Raw genomic sequence first — 19,766 nt, forward strand, 5'->3', positions numbered from 1 at the left:
CCTTCCAAAGCTTAGTATGGTTCTCTTGGCTGGCACACTGCACTCCCTACCCTGATTTTTCCTGCCCATATCAACCCATTTTCTGGGCTAACCTCCCTTCTCCATATCAACTTGCAGATTGTTTAACAAGGTTAGGTAAGATGTTTTTGCTAATGAGTCTGATGTAAAAAAATCTTAGAGAACCATGTGGAGTTAAGAAAAGTACACTCTTAACAGTAAAGCTGGGGACTCTTTAAGTTTCATGAGCAAAAACAAAAACCCAAGGTAGCACTAGCTGACTGGACACTCTCCAGCTGTGCCTGTAACTGAGACAGCAATTGGTTTCCTTATACTTGTTTTGCCCTCAGCTTCCTGATATGACTTAATACAAGTTAATGAGCAGATATACATCCCTTTAAGATTTAATGTAGAGGCGGCTGATTGTCTTATATGTATAAAAGTTTAGATTTGAAATCCTTTTAAGAATGTTGTAAGATTACTTTTTAATATAATGGTTTCTTAATTACCACAAATTTCAGCTTACCAGTAAAAAAAAAAAAAAAAGGTGGCTGAGAAGTTATGTTGCTTGCTCATCTTGTTAATTGATCACAAGTTCATTAATTACAAGTGTATATGGGGTCTTGGCAATAACTTGTTTTTCATATTTGTTTTTTACCCATAATACATAAAACAGTTGGTCATGTGAAGGTATTGCGGAATATGTGGTGTGTTTTTTTTTTTTTTTTGGAGGTATATTCTTTGTAATCATTCACTTAAAGAAAATAGGGTGTAACCACATTCTGTGTTTAGTACTGCTTGAAAGATCTTGCTGGGATAGATAAGCTGTGGAAAAAGAGGAAAGTGTGATATGAACTAGCATTCTGGGTCTTTTTCCATCCACCGACGTGTATTTGTATAGAGTGGTTTGAACCTTACATTTTGGAGTTTGTTTCATCCACAAAGAAGTATGTATATGTATGTATGTAAGGTTGGGATGGAACTTGCTCTTTTGTGTTTGTTCTATCCATCATGATGTATGTATATGTAGGTAAGGTGGTTTGGTACTGACTCTTTGGAGTTTATTCCATCCACCAAGTTGTATATATGTAAGATGGATTGATCGCTCTCTGGAGTTTGCTCTATCTACCCAGTATGTGAATGTGTATATATGTATGTATGTATGTATGCAGGCATGAATGTATGTATGTATGTATGTATGTATATATGTATGTATGTGATTGTGTAAAGAAAAAAATAGCCTGTAAGAGAAGCTAAATGAAGAGAGGCTTAAATAAAAAGAAGCTTTTTGGAACCTACCTGCTGGAGTCTGTCTTACTTAATCTTCAAGAATAAGTGTGGTGTGCGTGTGTGTGTGTGTGTGTGTGTGAGAGAGAGAGAGAGAGAGAGAACCTATTGGCTACATCTGAGCAGGGTTTTCAGGTCTTCTCGATGCATTGTCCTTGGTTGAGGTATCCGTCTCTACAAGGACCCCAAGGCCCACTATTTTGGGGTTCTATTGGTCCCTTTTTACATCTCCTTTCCCCTCCAGGTCTTTCTATCTCCCCCTTCTTTCATAAAATTTCATGTAGTCTGCCTAAAGTTTGACTATGGGTCTCAGCCTCTGCTTTGATACCTCAATCAGTGGATTCTTTCAGAGTCCACCTGTGGTAAGCTCCTGTCCTATTCCCTGTCTTCTATTGCTTTGGATATCTACCGCATTTTCCCTTCTGAATGAGGATTGATCATCTTCCCTAGGGTCTTCCCTGTTGTCCAGCTACTGCAGCAGTATAGATCTCAGTATGTTTATCCTCTATGTCTAATAACCACATCTGAGTGAGTATATACCATGTGTGTCTTTGTGCTTCTGGGTTACCTCACTCAAGTTGATCTTTTCTAGTTTCCATGATTTGCCTGTTAGAAATCTCCTTCAGCTGACAAACACCTTCAGCAAAGTGGCTGGATAAAAAAGTTACTCAAAAACATCAGTAGTCCACTTGTATACAAAATACAAAAGGGCTGAGAAAGAAACAACACCCTTTACAATAACCACAAATAACAAAAAGTAACTTGGTGTACTCTAAACAAATAAGTGAAAGACCTGTATGAAAAAAAAATCTTATTGGATCTTAAAGCTCCTCATTCCCCACTATTTCATTCCTTTGACCTGTCTGCCTCATAGGAATGAGGATATTCTAAAGACATTTATATCTCTCCCTAAGGTGAACATCTAGTAAAACCATGAGCTCCATGAAATTCTAATTTACCCCTCGAATCTCTTTCTGTGAAAAGGCTGATTCCTCCACATGAGAAATTCTCTCCTACACAATCATTAACTCAATGTCTGAATACTTTGTGAGAGATAAAGGAGCTGAGAATGATAGACAGATTTAAGGATAGAAAAAAATAATTATATGGCTTGGTTAGATACTTGGTTGTGTGTATTTTGCCTTCCATCTAAAACTGTTAGGACCTAGAGGATGTAATAGTTTCCTTATAACCTCATCTCTGGTCAAAACTACTGAATAAATATGTTAATATGTTTTCAGTTTTTATTAATAATTTCCTTCTGTCATTGTTTTCTCTCTTTTTTTATTTAAAAAGATAATCCCAGTATGTATCTCTGGTTACCCCGGAACTCACTATATCCTAGATATACCCACTTTCCCTCCAGAGTGCCTGCATTATAGGAGACATGTCACAGCTTGGCAAATCAGGTTTTTTTTAATTGGCTTATTGAGGATGAGTGGCTGAACCTGACTATATGATAATTAGAACATGGGCTATGTTCCTAACTCCAGTAACAGAAGAAAGCTCCCATCTAACGCAGCACTCCTGGTTAAAGTCCATTTCTGAACAATATTGCTTTCCTTTATCATCGAGTGTATTATAACTCATCTAAGAGTAGGGCAGAGTTCTATTTTCATTCTACAGAGAGTCAAACTGAGGCTCAAAGAAATATGTGGTTTTGTAATATAGTTAGGTGTAACTGCTAATCTTACTCATTACATCATTCTATTATGTCACTAAATAAAGTTGAAGCCACCTCAGCCAGGTATGGTGACATAAGGTACTTAGAAAGAATAGGCAGGAATTTCAGGGTTTCAAGGTCACCCAAGGAGTGAATGATCGGTGGTATAGTGGGAGACCGTCAGAATAAAGAGAGGCAGTTAGTAGCCCAGGCCAAAGTCCATAGTCTTCCCTGCAGCTGCAGATATTCAGAGCCATGGCACTAGCAATTGTTTGTTGAGATATTTACTGCTTTCTCTTTTCTATTCTAATGTTTCTTTTTCAAGGCAGCTTAGGTCACTTCAGGATCAGACTCCTGTTAGTCATTAATGAATGGAATTCTCCTGCAGGTGGAGAAATCAGCCTCAGACAGGGATTAACTCCCTCATTACATATCCAATGGAAAGTCTTCAGGCCTGAAACCATATAAACAGAACCAACAGAAATGGATTCAGGTTTAATTCATATATTTAAACATAATTGCTCACATACTTATAAGGAAAATTTGGAATGGATGAATTTGGGAAGGGATGAAGAAAGGATATGGAAAGGGGAAATTGATGTAATATATTTTAATTAATGTACAACAATAAATACACCCAACAGAAAAACTCAGCAAGTATTGTATATATATTTATAAAAAACTTACATATTTAATAGGAAAAATTGAAATGAAGAATATGGGAAGGGATGGAGAAAGGCAATGTAAAGGAGGAAATGATGTATGTATTTTAATTAACACGTACAAAAATAAATTTGAAATGAAAAGTGCCTAAAAAGATACCATAGCAGTGAAGATCACTGTGTGGTGTCACAAAAGACATAGGTTCCAATTCAGAATGAAGTTCTTAGCTAAACAGCTCCTTAACTTCATTCCCAATGAATCTGATGCCTGCTTCTGGCCTCTACCTGTACTGTACACAGATACATGGAAAAAAAACTTCCATATATACATACATAAAATATAAATAAATCTTATGAAATAAAATTTCCTGTGATGATGTCATAGCCCTGAGATAGACTGCAGCCAGGGTGGTTGAAATAAACTTCTGGTCCTGCATAGAAGCAGCTGTATTTCTTTCTCTGAGCCTGCCTTCTCAGAGGCAAAAGCTGACTTACTCTGAAGTAAGAGTTGCTCCCATGTTGAATTTTATCACCAGGATACCATTCTATTGCTCTCCAGGGAAATGAGCTTGTCATCTTTTTTATTAATTTAAATAACTTCTTCAATTAAAGGGTGGCACCATCACTCAGTTTTATTTACCCACTTGAATCATACAGTCAACTCTCAATTACAGTAAGAGGAAAAAGACTTGCATGTCATGCTCAGCATCTGCTTTTAGACTACAGTAAAAGGACTAGTTACTTTTGTAGATCCCAAAGAAAAATAGGGTACTCAAAGAGCTGCTGATTTCACTATTGTGAAAATGAACTTGTTGTGGCAGGGTGAGTGCTTTTGTAATTTCCCAAAAAGTAATAATTAATGTCAGATGAATGAAGACAGACCAGATTGGTGGGTGTACAATTGGGGAGGACAGCATTGTGGGGATCAGGATTCAGGTGAAGGAGGTGTGGGAGTGGTGAAAGATCCCACCCAGAATCCTGGGAAATCAGACTGAAGGTGCAGGTCTAACTTTATTGTCCAGTGCAAAAGTCTTTGAATGACTGAAAAGCCAATGAGACCATCCTATGGTCTCAAGCACCAACAAAGTTTGGTGCAACTATAAGGAAAAGTGTGTGGTGGCAAGGTCACCTTAGGAAACTTCTGTAAAAAAGGTGGAAGCCGTCCCAACCCTAGTTTCAGATCTATTTTGAGAGTTTAATAGTGAGCTATGAGTCCCTAGGAGATGAACACTGTATGCAGTGGATACATGGATCTTTTGAGGATCCATAGGAGTCACTGACATCACTTGCCATTCCATTTTGGGCCTCCAATAGTTTCATGTTGACACTCCCCTTATAGCATGATCCATTGAATATTGAATATTCAACCATGGAACTGTCCTTTTCAGATATGTCCAGTCCACAGACACATTTAAGTCAGCTCTGAGGCTTGAGACACAGGCCATTCACTATAGCTGTGTGTGTCAGGTCACAGATCTAAACAAGTAACATTGCACTCAGGATTAAGTTCATACAGTATTTTATTAATCTAGTTCCCTTTGCAAAGGAACCGCCTGATCTTTTTCAGTGTCAGTTAGGCAACATTTAATTGGAATTTCCTTACCATTCCACTACCAGCATCCACAGTGGTGTGATTAAGGAAAATTCAACTCCAGGTACAAAAGAAATTTCTGAGCTGAAGAGGTTTCTCAAGTGTGCATGTGTTATGCAGGTAGATACAGCAGATTTCACATCTTGTGCCATTATCCATATGTCCAGGAAGCTGACATGAAATTATAGTTCAAAATTATTTTTGTGTGGGCATCACTGTGGCTGGGTTTGCTGAACTTACAAATAGGCTTGAGGAGCTGCAGATCCATAACCGACCTTTCTGATCATTTCCCTATACAGAGATATGTATAGAACATGGGACCTCTCTGGAAGAGAAATAAGTAGTAGCTGGAGAGTCAGAAATTATTTTGTGTGAGTTGTGAAATTTGTGTTTGCTTGATTTCTGTGCACATACAATTGTAACATTGTTCAGGTTCACATTCTTCCTGTTTCCTTAGGTTGTTTAATGAAAACTTGAATATAATTTGGGACTTATGTTTTCTGTATTTTTGTCTTCATCTACTTATTCTTTCACTTATACTGTATAAACTTTTGATTATTTTAGTTTTAAGGAAGTACAGAAGTCATGTTGTACCAGTGTGTGTACAATGTCTTCATAGTCATAATGAGAATTCTGAGTTTTTTACATGGCACATGGCTTTTGAATCAGCTTTTCTGTAATAAATTGTTAGGAATTCTCTTTGGATTGTTTTTAATTCATGCTGCAAATTGAAAGTTCAGTCTTTTATCTTTTTCTTTTGAAAACATAGGTAAAGTGTTTGAAATGGGTGAATTTTATTATATTCATTAATTTGGCAAAAAACAGTAAGTGTGTGACATTTAAACTTTTGTCAAATGATGTTCAAGCTATAGAAAGTGTCCTTTTGGACAAAGTTCAGTGACACCTAATATATTCATATAATATGGTCACATAACAACCACAATGAGCAGAGTTCTTATAAAAAGATATAATTGCTATGGGTTAAAGCAATCTTCTCATTAGATTTTCTAGTCACATGTAATTGGTATTGACAAGTATCACAGTTCTCATTTTCATTGCAGTTATACTCATCATTGCCTACATATTAAAATTTCTCCTATGCTTGTTTACCCAGGATAATCTTGTGCCTCAAGAGGACATCATAATAAAAGAGTGAAGACAATAGCAACCATTAAAGGATTATACACTTATAAATGACTCTCACAGCCAGTGCTGTATTAGTCATGAGACACCATGTAATAGCAGCAAAGGCAGTATCAACCCACTTTTTCTCCTTTCTGATTTTAATTATTAGTGCACACTTTTTTTTTTTTTTCAGATGGATAGGAGAGATTCATCAATTTTGTCTACACTTCAGATGCCAATAGTAAATGACGGGCTGAAAGCACAGAGTCTAGTTTTCACAATCACCTTCAAAAGGTTTTTCTAATGTTCTTTTAGATGGTATGTGGATAAGAAAAAATAAATATCAAAATTTTGTAGCAAGAGTTGTTATTAAAAGGAGAAGAAAATGTGCTGTTACAGTAGATTATAAAAAATTGCAGAAAGTTGCTTAACTTGGATGGTATGAGAGATTTCTGCCAATAAATCACACTGCATGCAAAACTACAAATGCGTTTAAGAAATAGACTGACATGGTTGAATGTAAACAATGATAATAAATTACAGTTGAACAAAAACATGATTTCTCAGAAAAATGACTGATTGCGTTTTTTCTGATTAAATATTCTCTATAGATGGAAAGATTTTCACTTTTGCTTTGGATAATGTGTTAAAACATTTAACATTTTTATACACACATTTCTTTATGTTTAACATATTATATAATAAAAATAGCTGTACTGGATTGTATTTCATATTTATTTCTACTTGAATAGTTATTCAAACACTTGGTTTCCTTAGAAAGAAAGAAGAGTATTCTTCTGGAATGAAATGTGCAGGAACTGCTGTAATTCCTGAATAAAAACCAGTGAAAGCCAACACCAGAAAATGACCTGAGTTTGTTTTCTTTTCTTTTTTTAAGTATTTATTTATTATTTATACAACATACTGCCTGTACACCAGATCTTACCATACATGGTTATGAGACACCATGTGGTTGCTGGGAATTGAGCTCAGGAACTTTGTAAGAACAGCAAGTATTCTTAACCTCTGAGCCATCACTCCAGCCCCTCAATTTTTTTTCTTTGTTTCACTTGGCTGAGAGCAATGCTTCTCAATTCACAGATGTAGACATGCCTGAGACAGAACTTGTCATGAATTCCCATGTGATGTTCAGCCACTACACAAAAAGAACAAGAATTCTGTTTGTCAAAACCAGCTTTTCCTGTCATTACTATTTTGCTCTTCTTTGTCCTTTATTGCTTTGTCCATTCATTCTGCTATGTACACAACAAATTAATCCTGCTGCTGTGGTTTGAAAGCATAAGCTGATCATGACTTGCTACAGCTGGGATACAAAATGAATGAATTATAATTATTTTTAAAAATTAATTAATTAAAAAAAGATGGAATGCTTGTAGCTCCTTCTCCAGAACTATGCCTGCCATTCCTTTGTCATGTCCCCCACCATGACATAAACCTCTGAAAGTATAGTATAGGCTATCCCAAATTAAATGTTTTCTTTTGTTGAGATGTCCTGGTGTCTCTTTACAGCAATGGAAACTGTAACTAAGACTAAAGTTGTTACCAGGAGCTGGAGTATTGCTGTAATAGGCCTTATCATGCTTTCCTTGGAGGAATGTGAGTTTGGTAACTGTGGACTAGAAAAAGAGCTAGAGAAATGGAAATAAGGGAATAGTGACCTCAGTGTAAGACCCCATGCAGCCAAGCTTCCATTTTGTGAAAGTACTGCTTAGGCCATGCATGGTGCTATGCACCTTCAACACTAGTATTCAGGAGATAGAAACATGTTCATCTCTGAGTTCAGTGTCAATCTATGGAGCAAGTACCAGCAGAGCCAACCTTAATCATTGAAGAAAAGCATTGAAAAAAGGAAGCTTGTTCAGAATTCATTGAACAATGATTCCATGTTCCAGCCCCAGCAAGCAGCAGAACTCAGCAGCCTCAGCCAAGTGGTTCTTGCTTTAGATTGGAGAATAGAAGAATGTGGTTATATCATATTCCACAGTGCTAAGATGGCTCACACAAGAAATTCCAGCACTCAGGGAGGCAGAGGCACGTGGATCTCTGTGAGTTCGAGGCTAGCCTGGTCTACAAAAGCAAGTCCCGCACAGCTAAGGCTACACAGAGAAACCCTTTGTAGAAAAACAAAAACAAAACAAACAAAACAAAACAAAAGAAAAGAAACAAACAAATAAATACCCCAAACTTACCATGAAAGCACAGTAGTGTAGTTCAAGTAAGTAAAAACCCAAATAGTTGGGTACCGTGAGAGATTTATTTTATTTATATCTTTTGACATAAGTAAACCTTTCTTTAATATGGACCATTTGAGGTGATAAATTCCCTCTTTAGGCTAACACACATATCTGGTGGCAGCCTACATATATAATGGACATTGAAGATGGTCAATCTGTCTCTTGTTCTGCATGCCTAAGCTCTGGCTAGTAACTTTTTTTTTTTTTCACTGACATTAGCATCTACTTCTTTGGAATTCTGGAATATTCTGATAATCAGGAATCTTAGTTATCCAGCCAAACATTTTGAAGAGCTACTGGAATCAACTCTCCACAGCCTTTGAGCCATTCTTATAAAATAGTTTTCTACATACACAGAGAAATTCTTTCTATCAGTTCTGTTCATATAGAGAGCCTTTACTAATACAGATTTGTTTTTTTCCAGACCTTCCCATTGAGGAAGAAGTGCTAGCTGATACTAGTACTCCAAAATGTCATGTGTTTCCTGTTTTTTCCCCCCTGAGTTGTCTCATACCTTCCCGGGGGAAAGTAGCTGCGGTTTATCTGACCCTAGCGTGAAATCACAGAACAAAAATCTCATTTCATTTTATAAAACTTCTCTCTAATTCTTAATATTCTTGTCACTCTGCCACCTGCAGGACAGACTGTTCACTCTGCGGCAGGTTGAATAATGGACCGTGTGGCATATATCCACCTTGATTACAGGAGGAAGAGAGAAATTGCCTACTGAGTGCTGTAAGACATAAGGCAGGCTAGGGGAGGACAGGCACAAATGATGATAAAATACAAATATCTGCAGGTCTGGAAAAAGTCTGCTCCTGAAAGGGAAGCTGCGCCAGGAATCACTGTACAGTTTTCATTTTTGCTCCGGGAAACTGTAACCCTAAAGGAGGTGCTCATGTCACTCAAGACTCACTGGCCAATCAGGACCCTGAGGACATCCCTCCAGTCAGCGGAAGAGGCAGGCTCTTCCTGATGCCATGCTCCTTGTTTGCAGTGTAGCTGAGCAGAGTTGAATGGTTTTTGTGCTGTGGTCTGAGCGTGGTTGTTGTGTGCTGTGAGGGGATTTCGGGCGAGTTCCAAAGTCGCAACATGGTGAGTGTGTGTTCGTTGCCCACAACCTGGTGGAGCAGGGTCTGAACCAGGACCTGCATGTAGGGTCCTTCCTGGGACTGGGTGGAACCTACAGCCGGGAGCCAGGGGAATGATCCCTTGTCCTAATCTTCAATGCATTGAGGGCATTTGAACATCTTCACTGTATTGGGTTGGTGTGGAAGCCGAGAAATCTCTCTTCAGGAACAGAAAGTTAAAAGGAAAGCTTTATTTTAAGAGCTCAAGGAGGCGGCCAGTTCTGGATCTGAAAGGTCCCCGAGGGGGTGAGCTTTGTTGTATTTTTAAAAGGTAATATCCACAAAGCTAGGCGCCCTTGGTGAGTGTGGGGGTCATCCAATCAAAATTTAAAATTGTGGATTAAGCAAGGGAGTTTGTCGGAGGATGTGCTGATCCAGGACACCCGGGCTCAAGGCCTTTAACTATTTTCCAAAACATTAGATCTGGAATCCAAGGTCTGAATTTATCCCGCTCGAGGTTTGGTCCGTGGTTCAAGGTGATAAGGGAACAAAGAAGTGAGACATCTGTTTATAATGAGGGTTTTGTAGGTGATATATTTTTACAATTTAGGCACCTCTTTTCAGGTTAAAGTACATTTAAGCAGTTAACAGATTATTAGGAAAGTGTTTCCGGGGGTCCAGTGGGAGATGGTGCTGCAAGCTTGGGAATGTGAAGTTATTTTAACCTTGCTAGTAAAATGAAAGAGCAAAACTTAAGAGTTGCTTGGGGAAGACTGCACTCTGGAGGCCGTCTCCTTACATATTATGGAGATGCATGTTTGCAAAGTATTTGCAGCAGGGACTTGAACGTAGAAATGTCCTTGGTAGGATGCAAACTCAGATAGGCCTAGTTTCTAGTGTCTTCTCCAAGTTCTGACCTTGGCATGTAGGTATAAAATTCATTTGAAGTTAACTCTGTGGAGTTCGGAAATAACATACTTGTTGAGTAGCACTTCATCATAAAGCTGTGATGTAAAAGAGTAGAATTCTTGATGTGAAGTATTTACCAAGGTTTAGGAGATAGGAAGTCACTACAAATACAAATCAGGTAAGAGTTTGTTTTAAAATATCCCTGAGATAAGTAGCATGCCAGCCAAGCCTGTTAGAGATTAGGATGCTAGGAAATACGTGTTTGTTCCCGAGGTTTGTATACAAATTTGTCTTTAACCATAATCAAGGGGACAGCCCTGATTCATAGCAACTGCTGGCCCATCTCCATGTTCAAGAAGAGGCATCTAACAACCTTCTCAGGGCATTGCAGAATCTCAGCCAACATTAAAGCCTGGTGTGCCTTTACGTTGCAGTTTACTTCTTGAGAAAAAGCAGTTCTGCCACTTGGGCAAGATATCTACTGACAACAATTTGAACAGGGTAATCACTATTGTGTTGAAGGCTGGCCTGACCAAACAGGGCTTTTCCTGAGGTCCTCATGTATAGAAAATGACATAACTGCTTCTCACACTCCTCAGATATACTTGGAAGTGCCAGTATGACCTATGGCCTAGGCCTTGGGTGATTTCCTCAAGATTCTGAGGTATAATAAAGTATCCCTCATTTTCTAAAGCCATATATATGTCTGGGTTAGATGTGGGGCAGAGCATTTCAGGAGGGTCTGCTTCAGATTCTGAGAACTTAACACTTCCCAAATATGGAGCAGAATTTCTTAGTTCCAAGGTCAATGTGGTTTTGGTAAATAATGTTCCCATTGTGCAGTATTTTTTTAATAGACTCCTCATGATTTTATCTCATTGTATGAGAGATCAATTCATAGATGTCTCCTGTTTCCTTCCATTTCTTCCCTGGAAGTAATGTACAAGATGCTAGTTTTCTAAAAAAAACTTAGTTATGATAAGACAGCATGTACAAGACCTTCCCACTCCAACTTTTATAGCTTATACTTTTCCTTTCATTTGAAACCTCAGAGACCTTCCACTTATGGCCCTGGCACTGAAAAATGACCAGCTGTATTATAGGTGCACAGGACATACATAGTTCTAGGAGTATCTTTGCTGTGCAAATCTTCCATCTGCCTCAGTGGCTAGACTTGAAACCTGTAGTCCATATTGAAATTGTTTAATATATACCTGGGCCTTGAATTGAAAAGAGACATAAGGATGACTACATGTAGGGAAATCAAAATCTGTTCTAAGCTGTCTTCTCTTTTAGCATGATCTAGAGCTGGATACATGCTACTCTTAAAGAGATTTTTTTTCCTAACTTAACGATTTAATTGTGTTTGGAGTACTTTCTCCCTGGGGATGCATATTAATTATAGAACAGCTGCATCTTCAGCCTTTTGGGAAAATATTTCTGAGAGAAGTTAGGTTGGATCAGTTCATATTGATCCCAGTCTGTTGCTCCCCAGAACAATGACCTGCTTTTCTCCTTGTTAAAATTCCTATATTCTTAATTTAAAGGCTGTTTCACCACAGACTTTTAAAAATTACTCATTTGAGTCAAGTAATGAGCTCAATATTTGTGTGCATGGGGAAGACTGATTGGAAAAATGAAGGTCAAATTTCTAGTAGTTTTCAACACTGCTTTATAATTAAATTTTTTTTCTGAACATTTTACATTATGTTCGAAACTGGTGTCAGGATTGCATTGACTATATAAATAGCTTTTGGTAGAGTGGACATTTTCACAAGGTTATTCCTATAAAACCCTAAGCATGTGCAGTCTTTCCATCTTCTGGTTTCTTTTCTAGTGACTTAAAGTTTGACTTGTATTTGTTAGGTGCATTTGACTTATGCTGTCTTTTAATTCCACAGTTCCTCAGATTAGTTTATTTAGAGATAACCAGTTTATTGGCAGAAGGGATTTTTGATTATCACTCTTTTGGAGTAAATCTGTTGTCTGTTGTTTCACATCTGTTTTCTTTTATGAAACTGAGTGCAGATATATATATATATATATATATATATATATATATATATATATATATATATTGGAATTTCTTTTTTTTAAATGCTAGGATCTCTCTGTGTAGTGCTGCCTCTCCTGGACTTGCTTTTTAGACCAGGATTGTCTTGAACTCACAGCAATCAACTTCCCTCTGACTCCACGTGTGCTGGGATTATGTAAAGGCATGCGTTGCAACCACCATCCAGCTGATTGTATTATCTTTTGCTCGATTTTTCTTTACTGAGTATGAATTGCTCCTCCCTTAAATATATTGACTACTTTTGGCTTTCAGTATGTTTTGTCAGGCAATGGAATATCTGAATACATGGTAGTTTTCTGGCTCCATTTCCTCAGAATCTTATCGAACCTATTACCACAAATAAGTGTCTGCATTTAGTGTTGATGGGAGGTTCTTAGAGGCAGCAACCATATGGATTCTGTTTCTTATTCAGTCTGATAGACTGTATTTATTGAGAAATTGAACCCAGTAACATAGTTATTTTTGAAAGATGTGTATTGATTCTTCTCATTTTCTTGATTTTATGTTGTTTTCTTGGATCTATTTGATAAATAAACATTGTAAGAGCAATGTTTTTTAACATATTGTGAAATCTTGCATGTATTTATTCTCTTAAAACTGATGCATTTCTCTTAATTTTCTCTGTAGTGCTGTCTTTGTACATATATGCTCTTTTAATATTTTTTTTACTAGAAAAGCTTATTCCTTCTGCAGTTTTAATACATTCCTTTGCTGACTGTAACATCAGGACTAAAAATTATAATGTTTCAGGAGTTAGAGTATATTTCTGATTTGCTTCTGAGGTTAAAGTTTATGTCAAACAGTTTTGTATTATTCTATTGGGCTTGCCAAATTTGTTAGTAACCTGATCTTTCTCAATGAAAATTTTAATACCATTTTTTTTAAATTTTCTGTTTCTAATGGTTTAACTGTAATACATTTTTAAAATCCACATCAATCTCTCTTTTTCTGCTATGGCAGGGTTCCTGTGTGCAGTGTTGGATCTGGGACAGAAGCAGAATCCCTGTTTTCTTTATCTCTTAGGTTGCCAGGCAAGTGACCAGGAAGGATGATTGAAAGGAAAAGAAATAGGGGAGGGAGCCCAGGTTTTTTCTCCAGGATTAGGGACTGGCTATATATACTACTGCTAAGGAGGAAAACTAAAACTAAACACATTTTTTCTCTGACTGAAAATGTAAAAAGCAGCTTCTAGTTGAAACTGCAAGGGGTTGTTATAAAGGGCCCTTTGACTTGAAATTAACACCTGTGCAGGAACAGGCCTCTGAGGAGGCCTCCTCAGTTAGTGACATAGACATCCAAAGTGAGAGCTGAAAATTCCAAATTATCTGATACTCTTCCTGAACGAGTCATAGATTTCCTTGATAATTACTATCTACTGTGGGAAGAAGCTGCTCAGATGAGGGTTGATACAGTTGATACAGTTGATACAGCTGTGTGTCATTAGGAATCATTTTATCTCTATATCAATTTAATAGGTTAATATTAGTAGGTTTTCTTCTAGGGCTCATGATTTATCTGCTCTCTGGTTCGTGGCCTTAATGACAGTATCAGGCATGGGTTCCATTTTATGGAAAGGGCATAAAATACAATTTAAAAAGTAGTTGGACACTTCCATAACATTTGTGCCACAATTTCACCAGTGGGCATAACTTTCAGCCTGGTCATTATTATAGCTTGCATAGTTCACATTTCGGTAAGACTGAATATTACATTTCTTATCCAGTATTGTGCATAGAACCTTTCTGCAAAAGTAACTTTTTCACCCTGGGTAAGATGATTAGTCCTCACTCACAAAGGCAAATGGGAGAACGACATTGGAAGAAGGAGAAAACAGGGAACTGGACAGGAGCCTCTGAAAGAGAGCCACAGAGGGCCTCTGAAAGTCTCTGCCCAGCAGGGTATCAAAGCAGATGCTGAGACTCATAACCATACTGTGGACAGAGTTCAGAGAATCTTATGAAGGAAGGGGGAGATATTAAGATCTGGAGGGGACAGGAGATCCAGAAGAAGAGCAACAAAACCAAAAACATCTGGTCACAGGGGTCTTTTCTGAGACTGGTAGACCAACAAAGGACCATACATGGAGATAACCTAGAACCTCTGCTCAGATGTAGCTGATGGCAACTCAGTCTCCAAGCAGATTCCCTAGTAAGGGAGCAGGGACTGTCTCTGGCATGAACATGGTGGCTGGCTCTTTGATCACCTGCCCCTGAGGGGCGATCAGCCTTGCCAGGCTACAGAGGAAGACAATGCAAACAGTCCTGATGAGACGCAATAGCTAGTTTCAGACAGAAGGAGAGGAGGATTTCCCCTATCAGTGGACTTGGGGAAGGGCATATGAGAAGAGGGAGGGAGAGTGGGATTGGGAAGGGATGGAGGAGGGGGCTACAGCTGGGATACAAGGTGAATAAATGAATTAAATAAAATTAAAATAAAAAAATAATAGACTCATTGGTAAAGAAAAGCAGTATTTTTCATAGTTGCAAGATAGTGGAGTTTAAGGGTTAGAACAGTGAAAAAAGAGGCTAACTATTTGATCCTTGGGGTAATAGCATATTTGGATAGAAGGCAAGAAATGTATGCACAGCTAAGTAAGGCTACTCTCCTGTTCCCTGTCCTCTCCCACTTCTGAGGTCTATCCTGTTTGCCCTTCTGAATGAGGATTAAGCCTCTTCCCTAGGGTTCTCCTTGTTGTTTACCTTTTTTAGGACTATGACTTTTACTATGTTTATACTATATTATATGGCTAATATCCACTTATAAATGATTATATACCATGTAAGGCTTTCTGCTTCTGGATTACCTCACTCAGGATCATCTTTTCTAGTGCCATCCAGTTGCCTGCAAATTTCATGATTTCCTTGTTTTTAATGGCTCAGTAGTATTCCATTGTGTAAATGTACAACAGTTTCCGTATCCATTCCTCAGATGACAGACAACTAGGTTTTTTCCAGGTTCTGGAATAAAGCGGCTATGATCATAGGTGAGCAAATGTCCTTGTTGTATGGTTGAGCATCTTTCAGATATATTCCCAGGAGTGGTCTAGCTGGATGTTGAGGTAGCACTATTGCTAATTTTCTGGGAAAGCACCAGAATGATTTTCAAAGTGGTTGTATGCCGGGGCCAGCTGGGAAGAGACGAACGGTTCTTGAGTCGGGTGTGAGGATTAATATTAATAAAATAAACACACAGCACACAGGAAACTTTTTAAAGGTCCAGACTCGACAGCTTTTGCAAAAGGCAGACTGCTGCAGCAAGCAACAAGTCTCAAGTGTTGCCTCATCCTCTGCCTCCAGCCTTCTGACCACTTTATTTTTTGAGGAGTTACTTTAGCCAGTAAAATATCTCAGAACAATAGGTTAATTTGCACAAGGAGCCTGAGGAAGAGGTGTAACCCTCACAAGCTATCCCACCTTTTGTCACAAACAAAAGGAGATGGACTTGCAAGTTCTCCTCTGCCATTAGTAAAGGCCTGCTTAAAGCCATCTCTCCGCCGAGATTTAAATATCAAAGCAGACCACTGAGTCACGGCTCCCGACAGTTGTACAAGTTGACATCCCTCCAGCAATGGAGTAGAGTTCCCCTTTCTCAACAACCTCTCTAGCATGTGTTGTCACTAGAGTTTTTGAACTTAGCCATTCTGATGGGTGTAAGGTAAAAACTCAGGACAATTTTGATTTGTATTTCCCTGATGACTAAGGATGTTGAACATTTCTTTAAGTGCTTCTCTGCCATTCAGTATTCCTTTGTTTACTATTTTCTGTTTAGCTCTGTACCCAGTTGTTAAAATTGATTATGTGGTTCTGGGGTGTTTAACTTCTTGAGTTCTTTATATACTCTGGATGTTATCCATCGGTCAGGTGTACGTTTGGTGAAGATCCTTTCCCAATCTGTAAGCTGTCATTTTGTTCTGATGACACTGTCCTTTGCTTTACAGAAGCATTTAAGTTCTATGAGGTCCCATTTATTGATTGTTGCTCTTACAGCCTGTGCTGTTGGTGTTCTTTTCAGGCAGCTATTTCCTGTGCCAATGAGTTCAAGGCTCTTCCATAATTTTTTGTCTAAGAGATTTAGTGTGTCTGGGTTTATGTTGAGGTCTTTGACCCACTTGGACTTTAGTTTATGCAGGATAGTAAATATGGATCTATTTGCATTTTTCTACATGTGGACATCCATTTCACATAGCACTATTTGTTTAAGATGCTGTAATTTTCCATTGTATGGTTTTGGCTCCTTTGTTAAAAAGCAGTTGTGTAGGAATGTGGGTTTATTTCTGGGTCTCTGATTTTATTCCATTGAACAAAACCCTATTTCTATGCCAGTACCATGCAGATATTATTAATATTTATCTATAATATGTCTTTCTTTCTTTTTGTATTTATTGCAATTTATTCACTTTGTATCCCAGTGGTAACCCCTTCCTCATTCACACCCAATATGCCCTCCCTCCCTCTTCTCCTCCCATGCCTATTCCCCAGTACACTGATAGGGCCTTTCCTCCTTCCCTTCCATCTGACCCTAGCCTATCAGTTCTCATTTGGACTGTCTGCATTGTCTTCCTTTCTGGCCTTGCAAGGCTGCTTTGCCCTCAGGGGGAGATGATCAAAGAGTCAGCCACTGAGTTCGTGACAGAGACAGTCCCTGTTCCCCTTACTAGTGAGCCCACTTGGAGACTGAGCTCCCTCTGTGGAGGAGTTCTAGGTTATCTCCATGTGTGGACCTTGGTTGGAGTTTCAATCTCAGAAAAGACCCTTGTGCCCAGATTTTTTTTTTGGTTCTGTTGCTCTTCTTCTGGAGCTCCCCTCTAGGTCTTTCTATCTCCCCCTTCTTTCATAAGATTCACTGCCCTCTACCCAAAGTTTGGCTATGATTGTCAGTGTCTGCTTTAATACCATGCTGGGTAGAGTTTTTCAGAGGCCCTCTGTGGTAGGCTCCTATCTTGTTCCTTGTGTTCACCCTCTTCCAATGTCCATCCCATTTGCTTTTCTGAATTAGGATTGAGCATATTACCAAAGATCCTCCTTCCTGCTTAGCTTCTTTAGGTGTACATATTTTAGTATGATTATCTTATATTATATGACTAATATACAGTTTTAAGTGAGTATATAATATTTGTTTCTTTCTGCTTCTAGGATTCCTCACTCAGGATCATCTTTTTTAGTTTCTACCATTCGCCTACAAATTTCATGATTTCCTTGTTTTTAATTGCTGAGTATTAGCTCATTGTGTAAATGTACCACAATTTCTGTATCCATTCCTCAACTTAGGGACATCTGGGTTGTTTTCAGATTCTGGATATTACGAATAAAGCTGCTAAAAACATGGTTGAACAAATGTCCTTGTTGTGTACTTGAGGGTATTTTGGATATATGCTATTATTGGAATAGCTGGATCTTGAGGTAGCAATATTCCTAATTGTCTGAGAAAGAGCTGGATTGATTTCCAAAGTGGTTGTAGAAGTTTATATTCCCACCAGCAATAGAAGAGGGTTCCTCTTTCTCCACATCCTCTCCAGCATGTGTTGTCACTTGATTTTTTGATCTTATATTTATTTTATTTCTTGTTTTATTCTCTATTGAGAATTCTCTCTTTGTCTCTGTACCCCATTTTATAATTGGATTACTTGGCTTGTTGCTGTTTAACTTCTTGAGTTCTTTATATATACTGGATATTAGCTGTCTATCAGGTATAGGGTTGATGAAGATACTTTCCCAGTCTATAAGCTGTCATTTTGTTCTGATGATATTGGCCTTTGCTTTACAGAAGTTTTTCAGTTTCATGGAGTCCCATTTATTGATTGTTGATCTTAGAGGCTGTGCTGTTTTTCTGTTCAGGAAATTGTTTCTTGTGCCAATGAGTTCAAGGCTCTTCCCCACTTTTTCTTCTGGTAAATTTAGTGTGTTTGGTTTTATATTGAGGTCTTTGATCTACTTGGACTTTAATTTTGTGCAAGGTGATAAGTATGGATCTATTTGCATTTTTTTACATGTAGATATACAGTTAGACCAGCACCATTTGTTGAAGATGCTGTCTTTTTTTTTTTTTTTTTTCATTGTATGGTTTTGGCTCCTCTGTCAGAAATCAGGTGTCCACAATTGTGTGGGTTTATTTCTGGGTCTTCTATTTGATTCCATTGATCTACCAGTCTATTTTTATGCCACCATGCAGTTTTTATTACTGTTGCTCTATAATACAGCTTGAAATCAGGGATTGTTTTACTGATTCTGGGTTTCTTGTTATTCAGTATGAAATTGAGAATGTTTCTTTCAAGGTTTGTGTTGGGAATTGCATTGAATCTGTAGATTGCTTTTGGTCAAATGGCCATTTTTACTATGCTAATCCTGTCAAGCCATGAACATGGGAGATCTTTCCATCTTCTGATATCTTCATCTATTTCTTTCTTTAGAGACTTGAAGTTTTGTGTTTTTTTTTTCATACAAGTCTTTGACTTGCTTAGTTAGAGTTACACCAAAGGTACTTTATATCCTTTGTGGCTGTTGTGAAGGGTGTTGTTTCCCTAATTTCTTTCTCAGCCCATTTGTCTTTTGTGTACAGACGGCTACTGATTTTTTTTGAGTTATTTTGTATACAGCCACTTTGCTGAATGTGTTTATTAGTTGTAGGATTTCCCTTGTAGAATTTTTGTGGTCACTCATCTATACTATCATAACATCTGCAAATAGTGATACTTTGACTTCTTCCTTTCCAAACCAAATCCCCTTGATCTCCTTTAATTGTCATATTGCTCTAGCATGGACTTCAAAAAGTATGTTGATGAGATATGAATAGAGTGGGCAGCCTTTTCTTGTCCCTGATTTCAGTGAGGTTGGTTTAGGTTTCTCTGTGTTTAGTGTAATGTTGCCTATAGCCTTGCTGTACATTGACTTTATATGTTTAGATATGTGCATTGTATCCCTGATCACTCCAGAACCTTAAACATAAATGTATGTTGAATTTCCTCAAACACTTTTTCAGGATCTAAGGAGAGTATCATGTGTTGTTTTTTTTTTCTTTCACTTTGTTTATATGGTGGATTACATTGATAGAGTCCTGTATCTTGAACCACCTCTGCATTCCTGGGATTAAACCTACTTGGTCATAATGGATGATATCTTTGATGTGCTCTTGGATTT

The 19,766-nt window shown here is 38.0% G+C and overlaps 1 pseudogene; it reads left to right on the forward strand.

The window, feature by feature from the left end:
• Positions 1 to 19,766, forward strand: part of LOC110544935 (zinc finger protein 431-like) — a 47,298-nt pseudogene that overhangs the window by 18,797 nt on the left and 8,735 nt on the right.

Source organism: Meriones unguiculatus, assembly GCF_030254825.1.
Source record: "Meriones unguiculatus strain TT.TT164.6M chromosome 13 unlocalized genomic scaffold, Bangor_MerUng_6.1 Chr13_unordered_Scaffold_67, whole genome shotgun sequence".
In the NCBI taxonomy this organism is placed as follows: Eukaryota; Metazoa; Chordata; class Mammalia; order Rodentia; family Muridae; genus Meriones; species Meriones unguiculatus.